This window comes from Staurois parvus, unplaced genomic scaffold (genome assembly GCF_062004578.1).
Source record: "Staurois parvus isolate SC_StPar_1 unplaced genomic scaffold, SC_StPar_1.0 ptg000952l, whole genome shotgun sequence".
In the NCBI taxonomy this organism is placed as follows: Eukaryota; Metazoa; Chordata; class Amphibia; order Anura; family Ranidae; genus Staurois; species Staurois parvus.
Window position 1 is genome coordinate 152234 of NW_028318748.1, and position 24077 is coordinate 176310.

The following is a 24077-nucleotide window of genomic DNA, read 5'->3' on the forward strand; positions in this document are numbered from 1 at the left end:
GTACCCAAGTTTCCAAATGGTCAGTTCGCCCCTGGTGCAGACTGCTGATTCTTTTCAGTACCACACAGATCAGGACCATGGACAGCAGGAAAGATATTTAATACATTTCTTTGCAGAGAAACATTGTTTCTTTTAGCAACAAATGTTCACATTTCAGTGGAGGAAAATCCCCCATTCACATCAATGCGATTTGCCAGTTCAGAATCACATGACAAGTCTCCCCCTATCTGTGCTCATGGAACTGTGCAAATCTGTGCAACTGCGACTTGCACCGACTTTGAAAACGGTTCCTGCACTATTTTTGGCAATTTATTTATTTCAGGTACTTATATAGCGCCGTCAATTTACGCAGCACTTTACATATATATTGTACATTCACATCAGTCCCTAACCCTCAAGGGGTGTACAATCTAAGTTCCCTAACTTACATCCATACATACACATACAGGAACCAATTTACCTACCAGCCTGTCTTTGGAGTGTAGGAGGAAACCGGAGTACCTGGAGGAAACCCACGCAGGCACAGGGAGAACGTGCAAACTCCAGGCAGGTGGTGCTGTAGTTGGGATTCAAACCAACGACCCTAACCCTCAAGGGGTGTACAATCTAAGGTCCCTATCTTACATCCATACATACACATACAGGAACCAATTTACCTACCAGCCTGTCTTTGGAGTGTAGGAGGAAACCTGAGTACCTGGAGGAAACCCACGCAGGCACAGGGAGAATGTGCAAACTCCAGGCAGGTGGTGCTGTAGTTGGGATTCAAACCAACGACCCGAGTACTTCCAGGCGGAAGTGCTAACCATTGCATGCACATTGTTTTCTATGTATTCCAATGGCCCTAGTTCACAGCAGTGCAGTCAGTTCTAGTCAGTTTCCGGTGCAGAGAAAACAAAGTAGAACATGTTGCATTTTTTCTGCACAGAACCATACTGGAACATAGCAAACTGTATCAAAACCAGGGTGGATAAAAATCCATGATTTTTAAAATTTTTTTTAAAAAAATCTGATTTTTTTATTCATTTAAATCAGATTTTTTTCACTTAAATCTGATTTTTTTTATTTTTATCAAATTTATTAAAAAAAAATGCTTTTGGAGTAAAAATCTGTCTAAAGATAGTTTTCTGTTTAATAAGATACATTAATAATTTAGTTTATTCAGCATGAAATGGAGCTTAGTTATGTAGCAGGAGGCTGTATATTCTGCAATAGTTACGTTTTTGGTAAATTCCTTCAATCAGTCCAAGCTCTGCCAGCTGAGATAACACGCACTGCCTTGATGCATTCACACCATTTCACAGTAACATGAGAAAAAACATGAAATAAAAGAATTTGAGTCGTTCTCCAGCTATGTGTGATGAACCTATTAACCTGAAATCGGTTCTGATATCGCTGCTTTACTAACCCGAAAGCTTATTATTCTAAAAAGGAAACCTTCATCTGGTTTGCAAATATTTAAAGATTTGAACTACCAGCAAGAATGAGTTGCATTCCTTACATTTAAAGAGCACCTGTCATTGTAGATTCATCATGGCAGCGCCTGTTAGCGGGGATCCACTCACCTGCTGCCGCCACGTCCCTCACCTTGTTGTGTCCCTGCCGCATCACCACCATCCCATTAAAGTGAATGGGGCTGTCGGTGAGTCAACAGCGGGTCAGAGGAGGAGCCGCTGCGGGACAGAGATGACAGTTGCTCTTTTAAAAAAAATTATGATTTAAATTGAGTTTTTTCATCCACCCTGATCAAAACGACACCGGAACTGCATGCGGTGTCAGCTGTAAACGTATCTGGAATGCATCTGGAGTGCATTTTTGTAGTGTGAACTGGCCCTTAATGCAGAAAGCAGATGTCCATTTTTTTCTTTCATAAATAACAATTTTTATTATTTTTTTTAAGAAAAAAAAACATAGAGCACTTTGTATATCACTGCATTACGCAGATGCACATTTTTATGTAAAAAGAAACAAAAAAAAAACCAAGCGATGCGCAACACCTAAAACGATACATTAATTAATTAACTACAGGTACTTATAGAGCTGTCAGTTTATGCAGCACTTTACATATATATTGTACATTCACATCAGTCCCTAACCCTCAAGGGGTGTACAATCTAAGGTCCCTAACTCACATCCATACATACACATACTAGGGACAATTTAGACAGGAGCCAATTAACCTACCAGCATGTCTTTGGAGTGTGGGAGGAAACCGGAGTACCCGGAGGAAACCCATGCAGGCACAGGGAGAACATGCAAACTCCAGGCAGGTGGTGCTGTGGTTGGGATTCGAACCAATGACCCTAGTACAGCCAGGTGGAAGTGCCAAGGATAGTCAGGCTTTTTATTTATTTTATTTATTTCAGGTACTTATATAGCGCTGTCAATTTACGCAGCGCTTTACATATATATTGTGCATTCACATCAGTCCCTAACCCTCAAGGGGTGTACAATCTAAGGTCCCTAACTCACATTCATACATATACATACTAGGGACAATTTAGACAGAATCCAATTAACCTACCAGCATGTCTTTGGAGTGTAGGAGGAAACCGGAGTTCCCAGAGGAAACCCACGCAGGCACAGTGAGAACATGCAAACTCCAGGCAGGTGGTGCCATGGTTGGGATTCGTACCAGCGACCCTAGTACTGCCAGGTGGAAGTGCTAACCATTTACCATGTAGGACAGCCCATTGAAATGAATGTTCTGCTCTATGCATGTAGCACTTGGATTTACATCTGCTGTAACGATGCAGCTATTGTTCATGTTTTTTACACGGCCGCACAGCAGCAGGTCCTTTTTACAGGTCCACTGTGCTGCCTAGTGTGTTTGTCGTACGTAGCGCAGCCCATTGAAATGAATGTAAAAGGAGAGAGAGGGGCGCCAGAATAAGTAGTCTGGCGCCCCTCTCTCTCCTTTTGTCTTCCACTACAGAGTCCATCTTAACTCTATAGGGTGCTGCCTCATGACTGCGCTATCCAAATAGCTGAATACCTCCTTACTACCTATGGGACTGTAATATTTAACCCCCATCTCTCCAGTGCCAATATATTACCTATCACTGAAATGAATGATCTGCCTGTGCATATAGCACAAAAACACGTATGTTCAATGTGCACCGCTAATGCTAAATTATAAATGATGTCCGTAATTAAGACCAGATATAAATAAATACAATAAATAGTTCATATAGTGACAATCTATGCTAAGGTGTCAATCTCAGTTGTGAAAAATCCAATATTCAGTGATGTGCTCAAAGATGTGGTAAAAATACGCACTCACCAGATGCATATTGTAAATATGCACTCACCAGATGCGTATTGTAAATACGCATGTAAATATACACTCAGAGGTCCCCTTAAAGGATACGAGGTAGGCCAGGTATGGAATATCCTCCCTCTGGATGGTATACAGCACAGCAGGTATTCCTGGATGATAAAGGAATCCATCCAGCCAGAGGTCCCCTTTAGGGATGGATGGGTGTTTGAAGCCTGTTACGGAAACTCCCTCCTCTGGATTCTGGGATGAATTACAGTATCACCCATCTACTGAACGACATATCAGACTGAATGTCCCGCCATTTCCTCAAATTAAACCTTTCCAAAACCGAGCTCCTGATTTTCCCCCCCGCCGACGCCCCCACCCTCTCCATCACGACCAACAACACCACCATCAGTCCCACCCCGCAAGCCAAAGTACTAGGTGTCACTCTAGACTCAAACCTGTCCTTCCAACCCCATGTCCAATCGTTGGCAACCTCATTCAAGCTCCACCTCCGCAACGTCTCCAAACCCCAGACACTACTAAACAACTCGTTCACTCCCTTATTATCGCACGATTCGACTACTGCAACTCCCTCCTCACCGGCCTACCTCATCACAGACTATCCCCGCTTCAGTCTATTCTCACCGGCCTACCTCATCACAGACTATCCCCGCTTCAGTCTATTCTGAACTCAGCGGCCAGACTCATCTACCTTACCAACCGCTCCACTTCTGCCACCCCCCTCTGCCAATCCCTCCACTGGCTTCTGATTGCCCAACGCATTAAATTCAAACTACTATCACAGACATACAAAGCCATTCATAACGCCACCCCAAACTACCTCACCGACCTGATTCCCAAATACCACCCAACCTGTAATCTTCGCTCCTCACAAGACCTCCTACTTTCTAGCTCCCTGGTCTCCACCTCCCACGCCCGACTGCAGGACTTCTCCAGGACTTCCCCCATCCTCTGGAACTCACTACCCCAATCCATCAGACTGTCACCTTCCCTCCTCACCTTTAGGCGCACCCTGAAAACCCATCTTTTCAGGGAAGCCTACCCCGCCCTCACCTAACAGCCGATCTCCTCCACTCCTCCTACCACTCCATCCCCCACAGCCACTTCCTCCTGTACAACTATCCCCTCCTCCTAGATTGTAAGCTTGAAAGAGCAGGGCCCTCGAACCCCTCGTGTATTGTTTTGTTACTGTATTGTTTCATGTTCTGTCCCCCTGCTATTGTACAGTGCTGAGCAAACCTTTTAGCGCTATATAAATACTGTATAATAATAATCTCTCGGGTGGACTCTGAAAATTAATAGCTCGGCAGGGGAGCCAAACAGAAGATGTCCATAGTGTAGTATTTTCAATATGGTAATTTATTTCAAGTAAAAGATATCCAGATAAATCACAGCAAAGTAGTAAAACTGTCCACTTAGCAAGATGGCCGGCTCCGGTGGCGTAACATCACAGCCTATTGACTCCTCCTTGACGCGTTTCGTGCCACGCACGTCTTCAGAAGAGGATGCCAATGTACAAAAACACATGTTTCTGAGACGCTAGGAGTGAACCCAGCCTTAGGGTTTATTCACACTTGCTTTACTTTGGTCTCTGAAGAGGGATCTATGCTTGGATTGCTGTTTAGAGAGCATTTTGGCAGGCAGTGAGGAGGCATTGTATTTCCTACTTCTAACCCCTTGAACCCCTCATTAGCGTGCCTGCGGGACTTGGCGTTGTCACCCGGTAACAGGAAACGCCTAAACACCAAAGATTCCGTTACCGAAAGCTGCAGGATTTAAAAGACTGACATTTAGAAGGTGTCATGAGATTTTAGCACTTGGATTTCCATCTGCTGTAACGATGCAGCTATTGTTCGCGTTTTTTTACACGGCCGCACAGCAGCGGGTCCTTATTACATGATCTGATAGAGAGTGAAATCTCTATTACAGCAAGCGAGGCGACATTTGTATTATCTGCACAATCCGGCGGAGATATTGATGAAGGCGCTCTTCACAGACAGATAAGATGTCTATCCTTTGGTCGCATTGTACCCGGGGCTGTAACACAGCTCAGCGCCGTAATCTCGCACTCCTTCTGACCGTTTTGATTTTCTTGCCGCAGGTGATAGGTTCATCCGACAGATCCTTGTTCACTCGGAGGGGAAGGGGGGGGGAGGGGGCAGCTGGGCGACGCGGTGACCTTTTTCCAGAGCGCCGTCCCCGAGCGCCATTCAGGGAAACGTCCCCTTCCAGACTTTTTAATAAAGTCATTTGGCAGACAATAGGCAGGGAGAGGGATGTGTTCGAGATTAATCGCCCCGCTAAACTGCAAACACACTTTGTGTTCAATCACTGTCACCTCCCTCGTGGCTGCGAGCTGCGACGGCGCCGTATAAACGGTCCTGTGACAGATGTGTTAGTAACTCTGATATCATACTTAACAGTGTGATCACCTGGGTGTCACCGGAGACAGGAGGAAAGAGATGATTGCTGCTCGCTCCCTGTTATCGCTGCTAAACGCACAACAAGGACACTTTCATGGACAACTCTGTTCTAGGGGTTCGGGGGAGGGTTCAGGGTAATGGGGGGGTCGCTTCAGTGAAGGCTGCGATGATCTGCAGTGTAAAAAGAGAAACATTTGTCTTTCAGGATCACACTTGTGTGTCTGCTTTTTTGCATTTTTTATGCATCTGTATTAATAAATATGCCACTTCAACAAACCCCTCCCACAATGTGATAACAGAAAATACAATTTCTTTTTTAAAAAATGTCAAAAATAATAATAATGTCTAAAATCAAGTCAATATGCAAAAAAACACTTGTTTCCTCAAAAAAAAAGTGTTTTTTTGCATATTGACTTGATTTAGGACATTATTATTATTTTTGACATTTTTTAAAAAATACATTTTATTTTCTGTTTTCACATTGTGGGAGGGGTTTGTTGAAGTGGCATATTTTTATTATAGATACAGATACACTTTCAAGGGTGAAGGTAAGATTTATGCTATAGGGCAGTGGTTCTCAACCTTCCTAATGCCGTGACCCTTTAATACAGTTCCTCATGCTGTGGTGACCCCCAACCATAAAATTATTTACCCAGTAATTATAATTCATGAGTGTCGTTTTACCTCCAATACTGCTGCTTTCAACACAGTAGCTGCTTTCAACACAGTAGCTCCTTTTAACAGAGTAGCTGCTTTCAACACAGCAGCTGCTTTCTACACAGTAGCTGCTCTTTACACATCGAAAATATGTGTTTTCTGATGGTCTTAGGGGACCCCTGTGAAAGGGTCGTTCGACCCCCAAAGGGGTCGCGACCCACAGGTTGAGAACCACTGCTATAGGGTGTGTGTGTATATATATATATTTATATATATAGATATATTTATATATATATATACACACACAGTTGCAAGAAAAAGTATGTGAACCCCTTGGGATTACGTGGAGTTTTGCATGAATTGGGCATAAAATGTGCTCTGAACGTCATCTAAGTCACCACAATAGAAGAACACAGTCTGCTGAACATAATACTACACAAACATTAGATGTTGCCATGGTTTAATTGCACATAACATGTAAACATTCACAGTGCAGGGAGGAAAAAGTATGTGAACCTTTGGACTTAATAACTGGTTGACCCTCCTTTGGCAGCAATAACCTCAACCAAACGTTTCCTGTAGTTGCAGATCAGACCTGCACAACGATCTGGAGTCATTTTGGACCACTCCTCTTCACAAAACTGTTTCAGTGTAGCAATATTCTTGGGATGTCTGGTGTGAATCGCTCTCTTAAGGTCATGCCACAGCGTTTCAATCAGGTTGAGGTCAGGACTCTGACTGGGCCACTCCAGAAGGCGTATTCTGTGCTGTTGCAGCCATTGTTTTGTTGAATGACTTGTATGCTTTGGGTCATTGTCCTGTTGCATCACCCATCCTCTGCGGAGCTTCAGTTGGTGGACAGATGGTCGTACGTTTTCCTGCAAAATGTCTTGATAAACTCTGGAATTCATTATATATATATATTTTTTTTTAATTGTCGGGGTGGTACCGTAATTATTTTAGATATTTTTTATGCATTTTTCATGTTTTTCACAGGCGGGCCGGAGCTGGCAGAGTGGTACACTCATGTATGTCATGCATTAGTAGCGGAGGAGGGGACACAGTTCTGTGTATTTGCCCTGGGCACTGGGAGAGCCTGTCCTGGTACTGGTCCAAGGAAGATCTGAATGACCTACGCTGGCTCCATGCTCATCCCATAGGCTCGTTGGGGGAGATTTACTAAAACTGGAGAGTGTAAAATCTGATGCAGCTCTGCATAGGAACCAATCAGCTGTCATGTTTTCTTGCCAAAGCTTCATTGAACAAGCTGAAGGTAGAAGCTAATTGGCCGCCATGCACAGCTGCACCAGATTTTGCACTCTCCAGGTTTATTAAATCAATCTCTCTGTATGCACTCTCCAATGGAGACTGAAACACATTTAATGCTTTGACCGCAGTAGACTGGGACAGCTGTTGTGGAGTGCCTAATTACTGTCTTTGTTGGCCTAGCTCCTCTGGCCTCACCTCCTAACATGTATCTCTTGGAAGAGAAGTGAAGGGGAGTACTAACACCAATGTTGAGGGTGGTTATTGCACTCACTGACACCAATGTTGGGGGTTATTATTGGGTCTACTGATACCAATGTTGGGGGTTATTATAGGGTCCACTGATACCAATGTTGGGGGTTATTATTGGGTCCACTGATACCAATGTTGGGGGTTATTGGGTCCACTGATACCAATGTTGGGGGTTATTATTGGGTCTACTGATACCAATGTTGGGGGTTATTGTTGCACCTATTGATACCAATGTTGAGGGTGGTTATTGCACTCACTGACACCACCCACATGGAAGAAAAATATATTTAAAATATATTTTAAAAATATTCTTCCCAAATATATTGACATATATTTTAAATACTACAATGTATATTCCATACATTTCAATATATATATATATATATATATATGTATACAGTGTAGATACATACACTGCATGTTGAAATGCGTTTCTTATATATTACAAAATAAAAATATTTTTAAAAATATATATTTTTTAAATATATTCTTAAGATTTTTTTTAACATATAAAAAAGTAATTTTTACATATATTTGTAAATGCATTCCAAAAATGTAGATTAAATGTATTTTTAAAGACCTACAGTATATTTCAAAATGTATTTTTAAAAATATTTTTCATATATTTTGTAATGAAAACGCATTTCAACATACAGTATATATATATTTATTTATTGAAATATATTTTGATATAAATTGAATACGGCCACAATTGTAGTATTTAAATATTTAAAAAATATTTAAAATATATGTCAATATATTTGGGAAGAATATTTGTAAAATATATTTTTCTTCCATGTGGGAGTTATTATTGTGTCCACCGATACCAATGTTGGGGGTGGTTATTGCATCCACTGATGCCAGTGTTTAGGTTTAGTATTGTGCCCACTGACACCAGTGTTGGGGGGTTATTATTGTGTTCACTGACACTGCCGTTGGGGGTTATTATTGCATCCACTGACACCAACGCTGAGGTCTATTACTGAGGCCACTGACACCAATCCTAGGGGTTGATATTATATTCACTGACACCAACAATGGGTTTTTTTTTTACTGCCACTGCCACCATTGATGGGAAGGTTGTTATTGCTCTCACTGACACCAATGCTGGGGTTATTCTTCTCGAACCAGTGTGTATTGTGATACACTGCAAAAAAAATGCAGCAGTCCTGAAATGTTAGAATGTTAGAGGTGCACTGTATTTTATTCATTTAGAATGGGCTGCCTGACTTGACACCGTGCACCTCTATGCATGCAAATGTGCTGTTGTTGCTCTGCTCCCTGGAATTGTCAGGGGACACATTTGAGGTCTATAATTTAGGTGTCAGACCCTCCACAGCATTGACCACCACTGCTATAGAGTATCACTTGAGTGTGTGGGCTGCTGAAGTAACATCCAAGATGGCGGCACCCAGCAACACTTTCAGGGCTTTTGTCTATACAAAGGAGGCTTTTCCAAATAAATAACATGCTTAATATCCATTGAACACTCATGTAATCTTCTGGGCAGATTTCAGGTGAAGTGACCAGCCTGGTGACAGGGTCTCTTTAAGTAAACAACCTTATCTATGTTAGGAAAAGTTGAATGCGGTTCGCAGTTCCTGATTTCGGTATAAAGGCTGCAGGCCTGATGGACCGCTAATGTTTATTGTTGTCATGTAATTGTATCGTGAAGAATTAATGTTGTATTGGATGCTCCTGACAATAGAAGGATGTGCCGGCAGATTAAATTTGATCTGCTCCCTGAACCTGTAATCATTAACAAGATTATTTTAATTGATCCTCTGTTCCGAGTCGCTCAGGTCCATTAGTTTAATCTCCTTCATCGAAAGTTAATATTGTCTATTTAACGACCTGGCAGGTCCAGCCAGCGACTCCACCGCGTACAATGTTTACGGATCAACCGAAACGTTCTGAGGCGCTAACTGGAGGTTTGAGATGTTTGTAAAGAAATGGTTCCAGCTGTTCTGATATGGTCTTACCTTTCCACAACTGAGTCAACAATGCCGAGAGGTGATCCAGTTGCCTGGTCATTACCTGGGATCTGCCAAAAGCTCCTGCGCATGGGTGTAGAGCAGGGGTGTCAAACTGGCGGCCCTCCAGCTGTTGCGAAACTACAAGTCCCATCATGCCTTTGGGAGTCATACTTGTAAATGTCAATCTTGCAAGGCCTCGTGGAACTTGTAGTTTGGCAACAGCTGGAGGGACACCAGTTTGACACCTGTGGTGTAGAGCAAGGGTCTCCAAACTATGGCCCTCCAGCCGTTGAAGTACTACAAGTCCCTTCATGCCTCTGCTTCTGGGAGTCTTGCCTGTGGCTATCAGAGTCTTGAAAGGCCTCATGGGACTTGCAGTTCTTCAACACCTGGAGGGCCATAGTTTGGAGACCCCTGGTGTAGAGGGCTGAAGACAGAGAAGTGAGGTGGAACCCAAATGTATGCGAAAAGCAGATAGGCCAAACCTTGCTACTCCTGTGTACGACAGGGGAAGTCAGATATGACTGCAGAAAAGAATGGAAACAAGAGTGCACTTGTCTAGCGCATTATCCCAGATAACTATTTATTGAATTATAATTAAAATGTACTCACAGACAAAAGGTGACCAATCGAATAACATATGACAGTCACTGGCAACATGCTCCATATGGCACCAAGGGTCCCAACGTGAAAGAAGTGCCATCCAAGGGCCAAAGAAAGGCTGATGTGTCTCAAGGGAAAGCAGCCAGCCTGGGATCTCCTAGAGTGGTAGTGCCGCTGCAGACAGAAGATGAAGCGGTTAAGTCTGCTGTATTTTTTTCTTTTTAAGGGTTCCCAGGTGGGTTATGCCATAGAATGCATGAAGGTAAACAATTGTGAGCCTTTAAAACCACTCTAAAGTGTTACTAAACCCAGGACCCTGCATTCACTATATCCGCTCTCCCCGGACCCTGCATTCACTATATCCGCTCTCCCCGGACCCTGCATTCACTATATCCGCTCTCCCCGGACCCTGCATTCACTATATCTGGTCTCCCCGGACCCTGCATTCACTATATCCGCTCTCCCCGGACCCTGCATTCACTATATCTGGTCTCCCCAGACCCTGCATTCACTATATCTGGTCTTCCCGGACCCTGCATTCACTATATATGCTCTCCCCGGACCCTGCATTCACTATATCTGGTCTCCCCGGACCCTGCATTCACTATATCTGGTCTCCCCGGACCCTGCATTCACTATATCTGGTCTCCCCGGACCCTGCATTCACTAAATCTGGTCTCCCCGGACCCCGCATTCACTATATCCGGTCTCCCCGGAACTCGCATTCACTATATCTGGTCTCCCCGGATCCTGCATTCACTATATCTGGTCTCCCAGGACCCTGCATTCACTATATCTGCTCTCCCCGGACCCTGCATTTACTACACCCGGTCTCCCCGGATCCTGCATTCACTATATCTGGTCTCCCCGGATCCTGCATTCACTATATCTGGTCTCCCCGGACCCTGCACTCACTATATCTGGTCTCCCCGGATCCTGCATTCACTATATCTGGTCTCCTAGGACCCTGCTTTCACTATATCTGGTCTCCCCAGACCCTGCATTCCCTATATCTGGTCTCCCCAGACCCTGCATTCCCTATATCTGGTCTCCCAGGACCCTGCATTCACTATATCCGTTCTCCCCGGACCCTGCATTCACTATATCTGGCCTCCCCGGACCCTGCATTCACTATATCCGCTCTCCCCGGACCCTGCATTCACTATATCCGCTCTCCCCGGACCCCGCATTCACTATATCCGGTCTTCCCGGACCCTGCATTCACTATATCCGGTCTCCCCGGACCCTGCATTCACTATATCTGGTCTCCCAGGACCCTGCATTCACTATATCCGGTCTTCCCGGACCCTGCTTTCATTATATCTGGTCTCCCACAGTACACAGAACATGGAAATGCAATTATTTTAGTAAATAAAAACTATAAATACCTTTTCTCATCAGCAGTTAGCGCAGTCTTGTGATTCCATCAGTGTCCAGCAGAGCACTGGTTAAAGCTTGTAGGAGGAGTTTTCTTTCTGCTCTAGGAGGATGGAGGACCACTTACCTCTGTCTGGGCAGTGCTGATTGGCCCTATGCTGATCACATGCACTCTCCCAAAAAATAGCAATAAACACCAAACTGAGCATGTGCATGTGACTACGGATTCAGTCTTTATCAGGTGGTGATTTCAACAAGAAGAGGGGCAGAGAAGACAGGATCAAACAGCCTTTTTACAGAATGTGGAGGATTAACCTGTTAGGTACCACAGTGAGTATAACAAGCATGCTTTACTGCATATACAGACTGATTGTACTGTTGTGGGTTTTGTGAATTCTTAATGAATTCTGGCTTTAATGTCCAGAATTCATTAAGGTTACAAAAAACCTCTTGAATTTAGAAGCTCTTTAAGCAAGTCAACCCATATGGAAGAAAAATATATTTGAAGTATATTTTAAAAATATTTTTCTCAAATATATTTCCATATATTTGAAATGCTACAATTTTGGCCATATTCAATATATTTCAAAATATATTTTAATTTAAAAAAAAAATATATATATATATATATATATATATATATATATACACACTGCATGTTGAAATGCGTTTTTATTACAAACTATATGAAAAATATTTTAAAAAATACATTTCAAATATACTATATGTCTTCAAAAATACAAATCTACATTTTTGGAATGCATTTGCAAATATATGTAAAAATATATGTTAAAATAACTTTTTTATGTGTTAAACAAAATCTGAAGAATATATTTAAAAAAATATATATTTTTAAAAATATTTATTTTTAAGTATATTCTTCAGATTGTTTTTTACATATAAAAAAGTCATTTTAACATATATTTTTACATATATTTGCAAATGCATTCCAAAAATGTAGATTTGTATTTTTAAAGACATACAATATATTTGGTAAAATGAAAAACCTGTGGCTGGCAGAAGGACTTTGGATGCGGGTTGGCGTTACGGCGCTCTGTCTGCCGCGGGGATGCGAGCTGAGCGCTGACACAGAAACATTCCTATTGATCGCACGCCTCGTGATTTATGACTGCGCGCAGCTGCTGCGTTCATCCGCCGATCGATGTGCCCCTTTCCCCCCCCTTCCTCCTTGGTGGTACTGTGGATGAAAGAGTTAATCTAGAACTTCTGCGCCACGTTTGGGTGGGGGCGGGGAAATGCGGAGCTTGGCTGGCAGCTTTGCGTGCGCTGACGCCAGGCACGGACCCTCGGCAGCATTAAGGGCCAGGGAGTTAAATCTAATTATATTAATTATAGGTAATTGGCTCAATGAATGAATTGTGATTATGTGCTTGATCCTGCTGCTGCTCTGATCCGGCTCATTGAGCCCGCTTTAGATAAAATAGCAGGAAGTCCATCAAGGATTAAGTGGGAGCAAAAAATAGAATCGAAAAAAAACAGGAGATGGCCCAACTTTAATTAAAAATCTGTCTGTTCTATTAGCTCGTCAACTGACTGCGGACAAGTGATGCATTCTGGGAAATATTGTTTTTTTTGCAGCAGCAGCTGCAGCAGCAGAACACCTACAGCCTAGCCTGGGGGAAGCCTGGAGATGTCATAAAGATCTTTAATTAAAGTGGACCCATCATTCCATGAATACATTTCTGATATGTCACAATATACAGCAACAGCATCAATGTAAAGGAAACTCATTAAAAAAAAAAAAAAGCCTTTCGGGGGGACTTTGCCTAGGCTGAGATGATGCCATCAGTCTGCTGCAGGCAGGAGGAAGCATTTCCTCAGTCTCCTCTTCCCCAGTGATCGGTCTGCTGCAGGCAGGAGGAAGCATTTCCTCAGTCTCCTCTTCCCCAGTGATCGGTCTGCTGCAGGCAGAAGGAAGCATTTCCTCAGTCTCCTCTCCCCCAGTGATCAGCCTGAGGCAGGCAGAAGGAAGCATTTCCTCAGTCTCCTCTTCCCCAGTGATCAGCCTGAGGCAGGCAGAAGGAAGCATTTCCTCAGTCTCCTCTCCCCCAGTGATCAGCCTGAGGCAGGCAGAAGGAAGCATTTCCTCAGTCTCCCCTCCCCCAGTGATCAGACCACAAGATTGTAACTTTTGACAATGCGAGAGGCTGCAGTAGGGGCTGTTTTGGGTCATTATTGGGAGCCAGCTGTGACTCGCCGTGATCCCCCCCTTCGCTGGACATGTGCATGCTGGAAACTTTCATTTGTTTTCGATTCGTTGTTCATTGAAAAATTGCGTTTCATCCTATTTGTTATGTTGAATCGGTTTGCTTTCTGAATTCGTTTAGTATCTTCGGCATTTGTTTTGTATATTCAATGGTCCGGGTGTATTCGAAAAAATTTTTTTTCCCAGAAGATTTCTATATATTCAATATATTATCGAATTGGACAGCTTCAAATCGGGTGGATTCGATATTTTCAGACGCTAGTCCAGCCCACCATGAAAAATGGCATGAGCTGATTGGACACCTAGCGGTTTATTTACTAAAGCTGGAGAGTCCAAAATCAGACTCCCTTCTGCATAGAAACCAATCAGCTTCCAGGTTTCATTGCCAAAGCTTCATTGAACAAGCTGAGGTTAGAAGCTGATTGGTTTCTATGCAGAAGGGAGTCTGATTTTGGACTCTCCAGCTTTAGTAAATAAACCCCCTAGTATCATGTGCATCTGCATTAATGAACAGTAGGCAAGTGGTTAATAACCATTTTTTTAATTTCCTTTTACTATATCAAGGATAAGAGGCAAAGAAAAATGCAGTTTACTGCCTGGCAATACACCAGATCCTTGTGAGGTGCCATTCATTGCAAACAGCACCCCAATGCATTGTATACTATTGTATTATTATATTATTGTATGTGTGCTGTTGCACTTTTTTATGTCACACGATATGGCACAGCCATTTATCAAACACAATATTTCAGGAAACAATATACTGAAATGAATTTCAGTGCATACAAACACAATATAATACCCCCCTTTTTTTTTGTAAGATCTAAAATATAATGTTGTATTGAGTAAATAGATACCAAACCTGTCAAGCTTTAAAATTCTGCATGCCTGTGAAATGGTGACAAACTATCTACAATTGTCCGTAGATGACAGAGGATATACAGGATATCTGTTTAGAGTTGATTATGAATAATGGCTCTCACTCCGTCAATCACAGCGATAACTCATGTGTGGTGAAATCACCATTTAAATACTCATGGCAGTCCAAATGTGTGCATTTCCATTTGTGTTATATGCGGTTCTTTTAATTTTTTTATTATTATTTGTATTTTATTTAATTTTTTTTTACTTTTTGATTTTTTTTTTTTTTTTAATTTTCAGAAAAAGTCCCATTGTGATTGCTTTGGGCAGATGACAGGTACTCTGTATGGAGACATCAGGGGTTCCATTAGACCCCTGATGTGGCCGCTGGATTCTAAAGGAGCAAACTGAGCACAGATGTGTGCTCATGTGTTGCCCTTCACAGTGCTGCAATAGTGATCGGGAGGCTGTAGAATGGCCCGGATCACTTTTACAAGAAAGATGATCGTTGGCTGGAAAAAAACGGTACCAGGATCACGGCTGCAGCTGTCAGCATGATCCTGGTATAACCGCTTGCTGACAGGACGTTTATATACATGCGTCGGTCAACAAGTGGTTAACGTGTTTGAATGAATAAACTGTGTAGTGTTAATGAGCCCCAAATGTTTTTTTTCTGTCAGAATGATAACTGATGATGGCTCATTGGCCGCGATGAGTCTCTTGCACTTCATACGTTGTTCTTTGTGCGTTTCATGTCTGTACTTTTGTTGTTTACAAGTTGATAAGGCGGCTCAGCAATAAAAGCCAGCCGGAACCGCGTTCTGCTCTAGAAATGCGCCACAGACATCACGTCCAAAAGTGCTTTAGTGTTCAGGTTAGACCACACTCAGCAGAACTGGCTGCTCGCTGCTTTCATGTTGGATTATGTTTGATTTTTGCCATCATAAGCTGATGTGGAAATATATATACTCTTTTCTCTTAGCGAGACTTTGATTCACACACTTAAAGTGACTTATTTACACTTCATAAGCTCTGGAAGTGGCGGGATGTGGCAGACATGAGTGTTCTAAAACTGATGACGCCACACCATCTTCGGCTGGTCTACATTGTGGCCTACCGGCAGAGGTGGAACTACAGGTCCCAGCGTGTCTTGATGGAGTCAGAGTGTGGGGGAAAGGCGGAGGGCAGTTAAAGTATATCTAAAGCCCCAAATTCTTTTCTTAGATTTGGATAGAGCAGGGAAAGGTTAGAGCAGGGATTATCCATGAATTAAACATGGAGACTTAAGACCTTCACTTGAAATTTCCCCATAGCCTCCTTCTAACCCTCCCCCTTCCCAGTTAAACATTAGAATTTTTGGGGTGGAGGGGGGGCAGGTACCTGCTTCAGCTTCTTTAACCCTTACCTAGGTATGGCTAACGTTGCTTCCCCTTCCAACCCGCAGCCTACTGGAATCACATCACACATCCCAGGAGGCTACAGGTCCAATCTACCCCACCCGGCCAATGGTACACAGTGGGGAGCTGACTGTGCAACATCGGGAAGTGACAGCCAGCTTTCAAATCAAAGATGGCGACACATTAACCTAACAAGTGGTGAAGACTTTGGGGCTGATTTACTACAATTGGAGAGTGCAAAATCTGGTGCAGCTCTGCATAGAAACCAATCAGCTTCCAGTTTTTTCGTCAAAGCTTAATTGAACAAGCTGAAGTTAGAAGCTGATCGGCTACCATGCACAGCGGCACCAGGTTTATCACTCTCCAGTTTTAGTAAATTCAATACCTTTGGGTTATTGGAAGAAAGCGCTGGACCTCATGGCCTGGTTACATAGTTACATAGTTAGTCTGGCTGAAAAAAGACAAAAGTCCATCCAGTTCAACCATTACAAAAAAAAAGTTATAAATCTTATACCCACAGTTAATCCAGAGGAAGGCAAAAAAAAACAGCAACTCATGATCCAATTTGCTCCTGCAGGTGAAAATAAAATCCTGACTGGTTAACCCTTCAACATTCCATTCAGACCTCAACTTACTGTAAGGCCCAATATGCCTGTCTGACAGCTGGTAGTTCATGATGGGATATCATGCAGTGAGTGGCAGTCATCTTCTCCAGGAGTCCCTTTCCACCCTCCCTTCCATGACATGGATCTGGATTCTTGAGTGACAAGAGATAATGCAGCTAATTTAGCATGCTGACTGTGCTCGTCTCTGATAATTACATTAGACGCGGTCCCCGGCCAAAGTGAGAGAAATTCATTTCCTAAAACGACTGATTTCTGAGATACCATGGCCCTTGTATCCGCTGATTGTTAATTATTCACGGGGCCTAATTGCTCTCCTATTAGCATCATACTGACAATGAAATAAAGTTCGTGTATATCGGCTTCTAAAAAATACTTGTTTACTGTCCCACTTCTTCAGGCTCAAATATATTCCGTTGTGAGACTCCCATGAAGAGATGATAAATGATCTCAATTATGTAAAATTATCTTTGTGGTTGGTGAACAGGCATGTCTTCATTAAACCTTTTAAATATCAATGCAGTATTTTGACTAAGCAGATGACTGCTAATGCTTTGCAGCGTTGGGGGCCAGAACTTGAATCTAAACTCCAGAATGATATTAAATACATAAAATAATGCAGCTTTGTAATCATTAATACACCATAAAAGTTATTTTTTTACTGCAAATAGTGTAACTACTTGAATCTGACTTAGTACTAGCATCTTGCAATCGGCTTACCAAAATTGTCCGTACATATAATGTGCCCGGGGCAGCTGTAAGCTTCTTCGGAGTACACAATATACTAAAAGCCTTTCGAACACCTGACCATCACACTTCTATGAGATTGTTGGACATCTCATTCCAAAACCATGGCCAGTAATATGGAGTTGCCTGCCCCCTATGGCCAATAACATGTAGTTGGCTCCACTTTACAGCTATAACATCCTCTTCTTCTTCTGGGAAGACATTTAAAAAGATTTTGGAGGGTGTCTCTAGGAATTTTTTGTCTATTTGTGTGGCCAGGTATTGATGATGGATGAGAAAACATGGTTCACAATGGACGATCCAATGCATCCCAAAGATGTTCAGTAGGGTTGAGGTCATGGAGCTGGCTTAGTGCACCTGAATGTTATTATGGGATCTACATATCTTTGGGGTATACAGTGTGTTCTCTGTAAAGTGCTGTAAAATACAGTGCATCCAGAACGTATTCACAGCGCTTAACTTTTGCCACATTTTGTTATGATACAGCCTTATTTCAAAATGGATTAAATTAATTTTTTTCCTCAACGTTCTACAAATAATACCCCATAATGGCAACGTGATAGAAGTTCATTTTTAAATCTTTGCAATTTATTAAAAATAAAAAATGAAAAAACCACATGTACAAAGTATTCACAGCATTTGTCACGACGCTCAAAATTGAGCTCTGGTGCATCCTGTTCCCACTGATCATCCTTGAGATGTTTCCACAACCTGATTGGAGTCCACCTGTGGGAAGTTCAGTTGATTGGACATGATTAGGAAAGGCATAAACCTGTCTATAGAAGGTCCCACAGTTAACAGTGCATGTCAGAGCACAAAATAAGCCATGAAGTCCAAGGAAGTGTCTGTAGATCTCCAAGACAGGATTGTATCAAGGCACAGATCTGGGGAAGGGTACAGAAACATTTCTGCAGCATTGAAGGCCCCAATGAGCACAGTGGCCTTCATCATCCAGAACTGGAAGAAATTTGGAACCACCAGGAATCTTCCTAGTTGCTCCAGCCCTCCACCTGCAGAACACAATAATGCTGCAGGAGACTTTCCCTCCATCAGCACTGACTGTGTTGATGGGGAGGTCAAGCAACTTTATTTCCTTCCACTTGTGGTGGAAGGAAAGAAAATTGAATCATCTATGGGCTGCCCAAGTGCACTTGTGAACTTGATAAATGGTGGAGACCAAAACTGTTATTCCATTATCCCAATGTATTTGGATTTAATAGATTAAACCGTAAGAACAAGGATTCCTGTGCAGCACCTCTTTGATTTAAATTGGTGAATGGGCAACCCACTGGACGCTAGAGCATGGAGGATACGGAATGGATTGCATGTGACTCACCATTTGAATAAATATATATACTGTATCTCAAGGGATGGTAGCTGGCAGTAGCTCACCAGATGTACACATATCAGATTATTTTCAGTAAATATGAAAAAGACCGTCATCCCGCATTACCCTGGTAGCTAAAATATTGGCAACATTTTTGGACAGCTTCCATTGCTGGGCCAGTATTCTGAGCAGCCTGCATGTAACATTCAGATATATTAAATAAAACTGTGAGAAGATTACCTCTGGAATGGAAAGCATTCCTGGGAAATTAATCGCTCGCGCTCCTCCGAATCTCTGTAGTATTTTAACATTTCACTCTGAAGAAAGACCTTTAGATGGAGAGAAGACATTTATCTGGACGCTGGGGTGCCGTCACCGCTAATACTCCACTGCTGGGCTCAGTGCTAGATCTTAATTTTTCAAAGGTTAAAGACTCGATCAAATATCGAATGAAGGTTTTTAATATTAAAAAAGTCTGATCTCTACAGGTAATTTCTGGTTCCACTTGAAAGTATTGTTCACAGCGGCTTCAGGGGTTTAGAGAGGAAAGTTTGGGGAAAAAATAATCTGGATTCACAAGGGGGTGTGTTTGAGTTTTAACGTCAACATCTTCCAGCTAAGTAATTTGGAAAATCTGGAGGAAATTAATTTGAGACGTATTTAAAGTTGGCGCAAAGGTTTTTGCCTTTTTTTCTTTTTTTTTCACCACATACAATTTGTGGTGGTCTTTACTCTTCGGCTGTTTTGCTTTGTATCTTTTAGGTAACTTTGCAGCAAAGAAAAGAAACAAAAACCTCTGAAGTATATTAACTTGCCTTACTAAACAAGAATGCTGTACATTCAAACTACTTAGAATTGTAAGAAAACAACACACGATATGTAGGGCATTACAAATATTCAAGCAATGTACACATGCACAAGCTCTCTCTCCTTCCTAGCACATAAGTATTGACTATGTATGCCCTCATGCCCTCTCACATCATCCTCCACCCGACACAGACCACTTCCTCGTCAGGCTGTCTCATGGTTAAGGGCTGTTCTGACCCCATGCCAAGCCTCCTTCTTGGGGATTAGTCAGAATCCCTTGAGTATGCAGATCATCCCTCCTTACCTCCACCCACTGCCTTCTAGAAACTTCTCAAGCTTCTAGAGCAGGGGAAGGTGTCAAGGAACTGACCCGCGGAGCCCTCAGGCTGTGACTAAAAGTACCCTGGCTGACTCATCCCAGGCTTCTATCCAGCCTCTAACTAAAAACCTGGGTAGCTCCCCCTGGATAACTAGAGAGGCGCTACAAGTATGTGTATATATATATATATATATAATTTTTGGGTTTTTTAGGGGAAATTTATTATAATAAATTTCTGTTTTTCACATTTTATATATGTATTGCTTTCTGGTTTTAAATCCAATTAGCTTACTTAACTAGTTGCCGACCGCAGATAGCCAAATGGCGGCTGCACTGCGGCCGGCCAGTTCTGGGTGGACGTCATATGACGTTCCCCCAGAACGCGCTCTCCTGGGGCGCGCACCCGGCGATCTCCGTGATCGCTGTGTCCTACGGTCACAGCTGATCACGTGATGTGGTAAAAGGCCAATCATACCAGCCTTTTACCACGTGATCAGCGGTGTCCAATGACACGCTGATCACAGGGAAATGCAAGTGCCGGTTTTCGGCTGCACTTTCCTCACGCTGTCAGATCGTGAGGAAAGTACTGCCGAGAACCGGCAGTTGTCAGAGCGAGGATCGTCACCGATCATCAGGGCACTGATGATCGGTGCCCAGCAGTGCCACCCACAAGTTCCGCCCACCTGTGCCCAGCAGTGCGCCAACTAGCTCCGCCCACCTGTGCCCAGCAGATCACCCACCTGTGCCCAGCAGTGCACCCACCTGTGCACCCACCTGTGCCCAGCAGTGCACCCACCTGTGCCACTCTGCAGTGTCACACACCTGTGCCCAGAAGTGCCACCCACCTGTGCCCACCAGTGCCACCCACCTGTGCCCACCCACCAGTGCTGCCCACCAGTGCCACCCACCAGTGCAGCCCAGCAGTGCTGCCAGTCAGTGCCACCAGTCAGTGCCCAGCGGTTGTGCCAGTCAGTGCCGCCAGTCAGTGCCCAGCAGTGATGCCAGTCAGTGCCGTTTATCAGTACCCATCGTCAGTGTCACCTATCAGTGCCGCCTATCAGTGCTGCATATTAGTGCTGCCTATCCGTGACACCTCATTAGTACTGCCTATCAGTGCCCTTTAGTGCTGCCTATCAGTGCCCATCAGTGCCGCCTATCAGTGCCCATCAGTGCCGCCTATCAGTGCCCTTTAGTGCTGCCTATCAGTGCCGCCTATCAGTGCCCTTTAGTGCTGCCTATCAGTGCCTATCAATGCCGCCTATTTGTGCCCATCAGTGCTGCCTCATCAACGCACATCAGTGAAGGAGAAAAATTACCTGTTTGAAAAATTTTATAATAGAAACAAAGAAACTTTTTTTTTTCAAATTTTTTGCACTTTTTTAATTTATAGCGCAAAAAGTAAAGCACCCAGTGGCGATTAAATACCACCAAAAGAAAGCTCTATTTGTGGGAAAAAAATGATCAAAATTTCATATGGGTACAATGTTGCATGACCGCGCAATTGTCAATCAAAGTGCGGCAGTGCTGAAAGATGAAAATTGGCCTGGTAAATAAGGGGGTATAAGTGCCTGGTAGGCAAGTGGTTAACTTATTTTGGTATTGGCTTTTTGTAACCTTTTTGGCCACAATGGATTATGTCTCCCTATATGACATGCCTGTGCCTCATATCGCTGGGTTATTCACTGTGGTCTGAAACTGTCTCTCTTTCCACATCTACCATTAGTGGGCCTTTATCTATAGGCACAGCTTTTCTTCTGTTTTGGATGATTTGTACTGTTGTGAGTAATTTAAACTGTGTATTTACAGACACATCTTTGTTGGCACACTATACTCATTGATATTTAGATATATGTGAATTACATCTACTGTATTTTCTCTTCAGCTGTACTCCTTGAATCCCTGAAGAAGCTCAACTTGCGAAACGCGTTGGGACATTATGCCTTCCCTACATTATGCTCTGATTGACTCATATGTTGAACATTGTATATGTTGATTTGATTATCTGTATGGGAAGGTGTATATGGGGCTGCTGACTGTATATATGGAACTAAATTTTATCCAATATGCTTTTATTTGTTGGGGTTATTCACTTGCCCTTTAACAACAGGAATTTGTAATAAAATTTATGTTTTTGTATACGTCTCTTTTACATACATTTTGTGGTTCCTGGGGGTAGCATTATTTAGTACCTTCAAAGTCCCATCACTCATTTTCTGTTATTCTTTCTGTAATGGAATATTTGCAGATTCTGTGCCACTGCCGCACCTCTTGAATGCATCACCTGGAGCACTTTCCCTCCTCTCCCTTTTCCTTCACTCTCCTCTATTCGGTTGAATGGGTCGCATTCCGTGGCGGTACTGTCCGCTGACCACAGCAGCGAGGATTTTTCTTGCCTTGCTGCATCATTGTGGCATATGTACAAATGTCTTTGCTGCCATTGCAGCTAAAGGGGGAGCAGTTGGGGGCCGTAAAACTCAACTGTATGATTTTACCACAACCCCAACCACTGTTGTAAACAAGGCCTAAATATAACTCTCTATTAGATTTTCCCTCTAGACTAAATAAATATTCTATCATTGATATAAAAGAAGAGGGGGAGGGCCACCCACGTTAACATTTTTTGGCAGACCGGAGTTCAGCTTTAACCTTTAACCTCATCAGGTAAGTCCATGTTGTGTGAACATAATGTCACATTCCAGCAGATGCTGTATGATTGCAGGATTCGATGTTTTTAATGTTCTGTTAGAAGCTGGTATGACCCAGCTGTTCTCTGAATACCTTAAGCCTCTTCACAGCCAGGTCAAGTTGTCCTCCCATCAATACAGCATCTTCTGGCCCTAAACACGGACAAGGAGTTCCTCACTCATCGATCTCAGATACTGTATTTTTCCAGCAGAGCTCAGGACTACAGCTAAACTCATATAACAATGATTTGTTCTACCTGCAAAAATATCTGCAGGTCTCTCTACACGCTTTTTGATAGACAAACCCTTACTTTAATCCAGTGTTTTTCAACCCTTTTACCTCAATGGTACCCTTAAAAATATTTTCAGGTCTTGGGGTAACCTCTGCAAAAAATTATTTTATCTAAAGCTCAAAGTACATCAGTGTGATCAATAATTTGCAGAAAGGTGTAAATAAAAGACAAAAGTGACTTAACTTTCGTATTAGAAAACCAGAGCAAATAAGTTTTTTTTTTTAACATCCTCTTTCTCTATACAACAAATTATTTTTAGTGATAGTTTTGAAATGAAATTATCTAAAGTAAAATGGGTAATAAAACTAGAAAATAAACACAAACAGTGTATTAGTGGTCAGTGTAGAACTTACATTGGTGGTTGGTGGAAAATTGCCCCCTTGCTTTGGCAATCTATGTAGGTGGGAGAAAAATTCACCCTTGTTCCCTGCTCAAGGAACCCCTAGCAACCTCTGGAGGAACCACAGGGTTTCATGGAAGTCTGGCTGAAAAAGGCTATAGCCAGGATCGTGTCACCTTTACAAATGAGAAATCAAGAAGGTGCACTGGCCTAGTGAATTACCATAAGACCTTTTATTATTTAAAAAAATCCCAATGTACTTACAAAGGTACAGGGTAAAATGTCTGTATCACAATCCAGTCCAATCCTCAGTGCTGTAGGACATGACTTATGCGTTTCAAAGGCTGTGCCCTCTTCACCAGCAACTCTGATGAAGAGGGCACAGCCCTTGAAACGTGTAAGCTACGCACTTCTGGATGGATATGCTACAGCGCCAAGGACAGGACTGGACTGTGATACATGCATTTTACCCTGTACTTTTGTAAGTCGATTGGATTTTGTTTAACAATAAATGTTCTATGGTAATGCACTAGGCCAGTGGTCGGCAAGCCGCGGCTCGCGAGCCACATGCGGCTCTTTACACGCTTTAATGCGGCTCTTGTGTGCCGGGCG

At 42.8% G+C, this 24077-nt stretch overlaps 1 protein-coding gene across 2 annotated transcripts in view; it reads left to right on the plus strand.

Annotated features, from left to right (window-relative positions):
- Positions 1–24077, plus strand: part of CHST8 (carbohydrate sulfotransferase 8) — a 362065-nt gene that overhangs the window by 133119 nt on the left and 204869 nt on the right. The window contains exon 1 of one of the 2 annotated variants that reach the window (XM_089656956.1): positions 12149–12170. The exons of the other annotated variant lie outside the window; for it this stretch is intronic. The gene's annotated coding sequence lies outside the window, so the exon portion shown is untranslated. Of the gene's footprint in view, positions 1–12148; positions 12171–24077 lie in introns of those variants that run through there. 2 annotated transcript variants of the gene reach the window in all.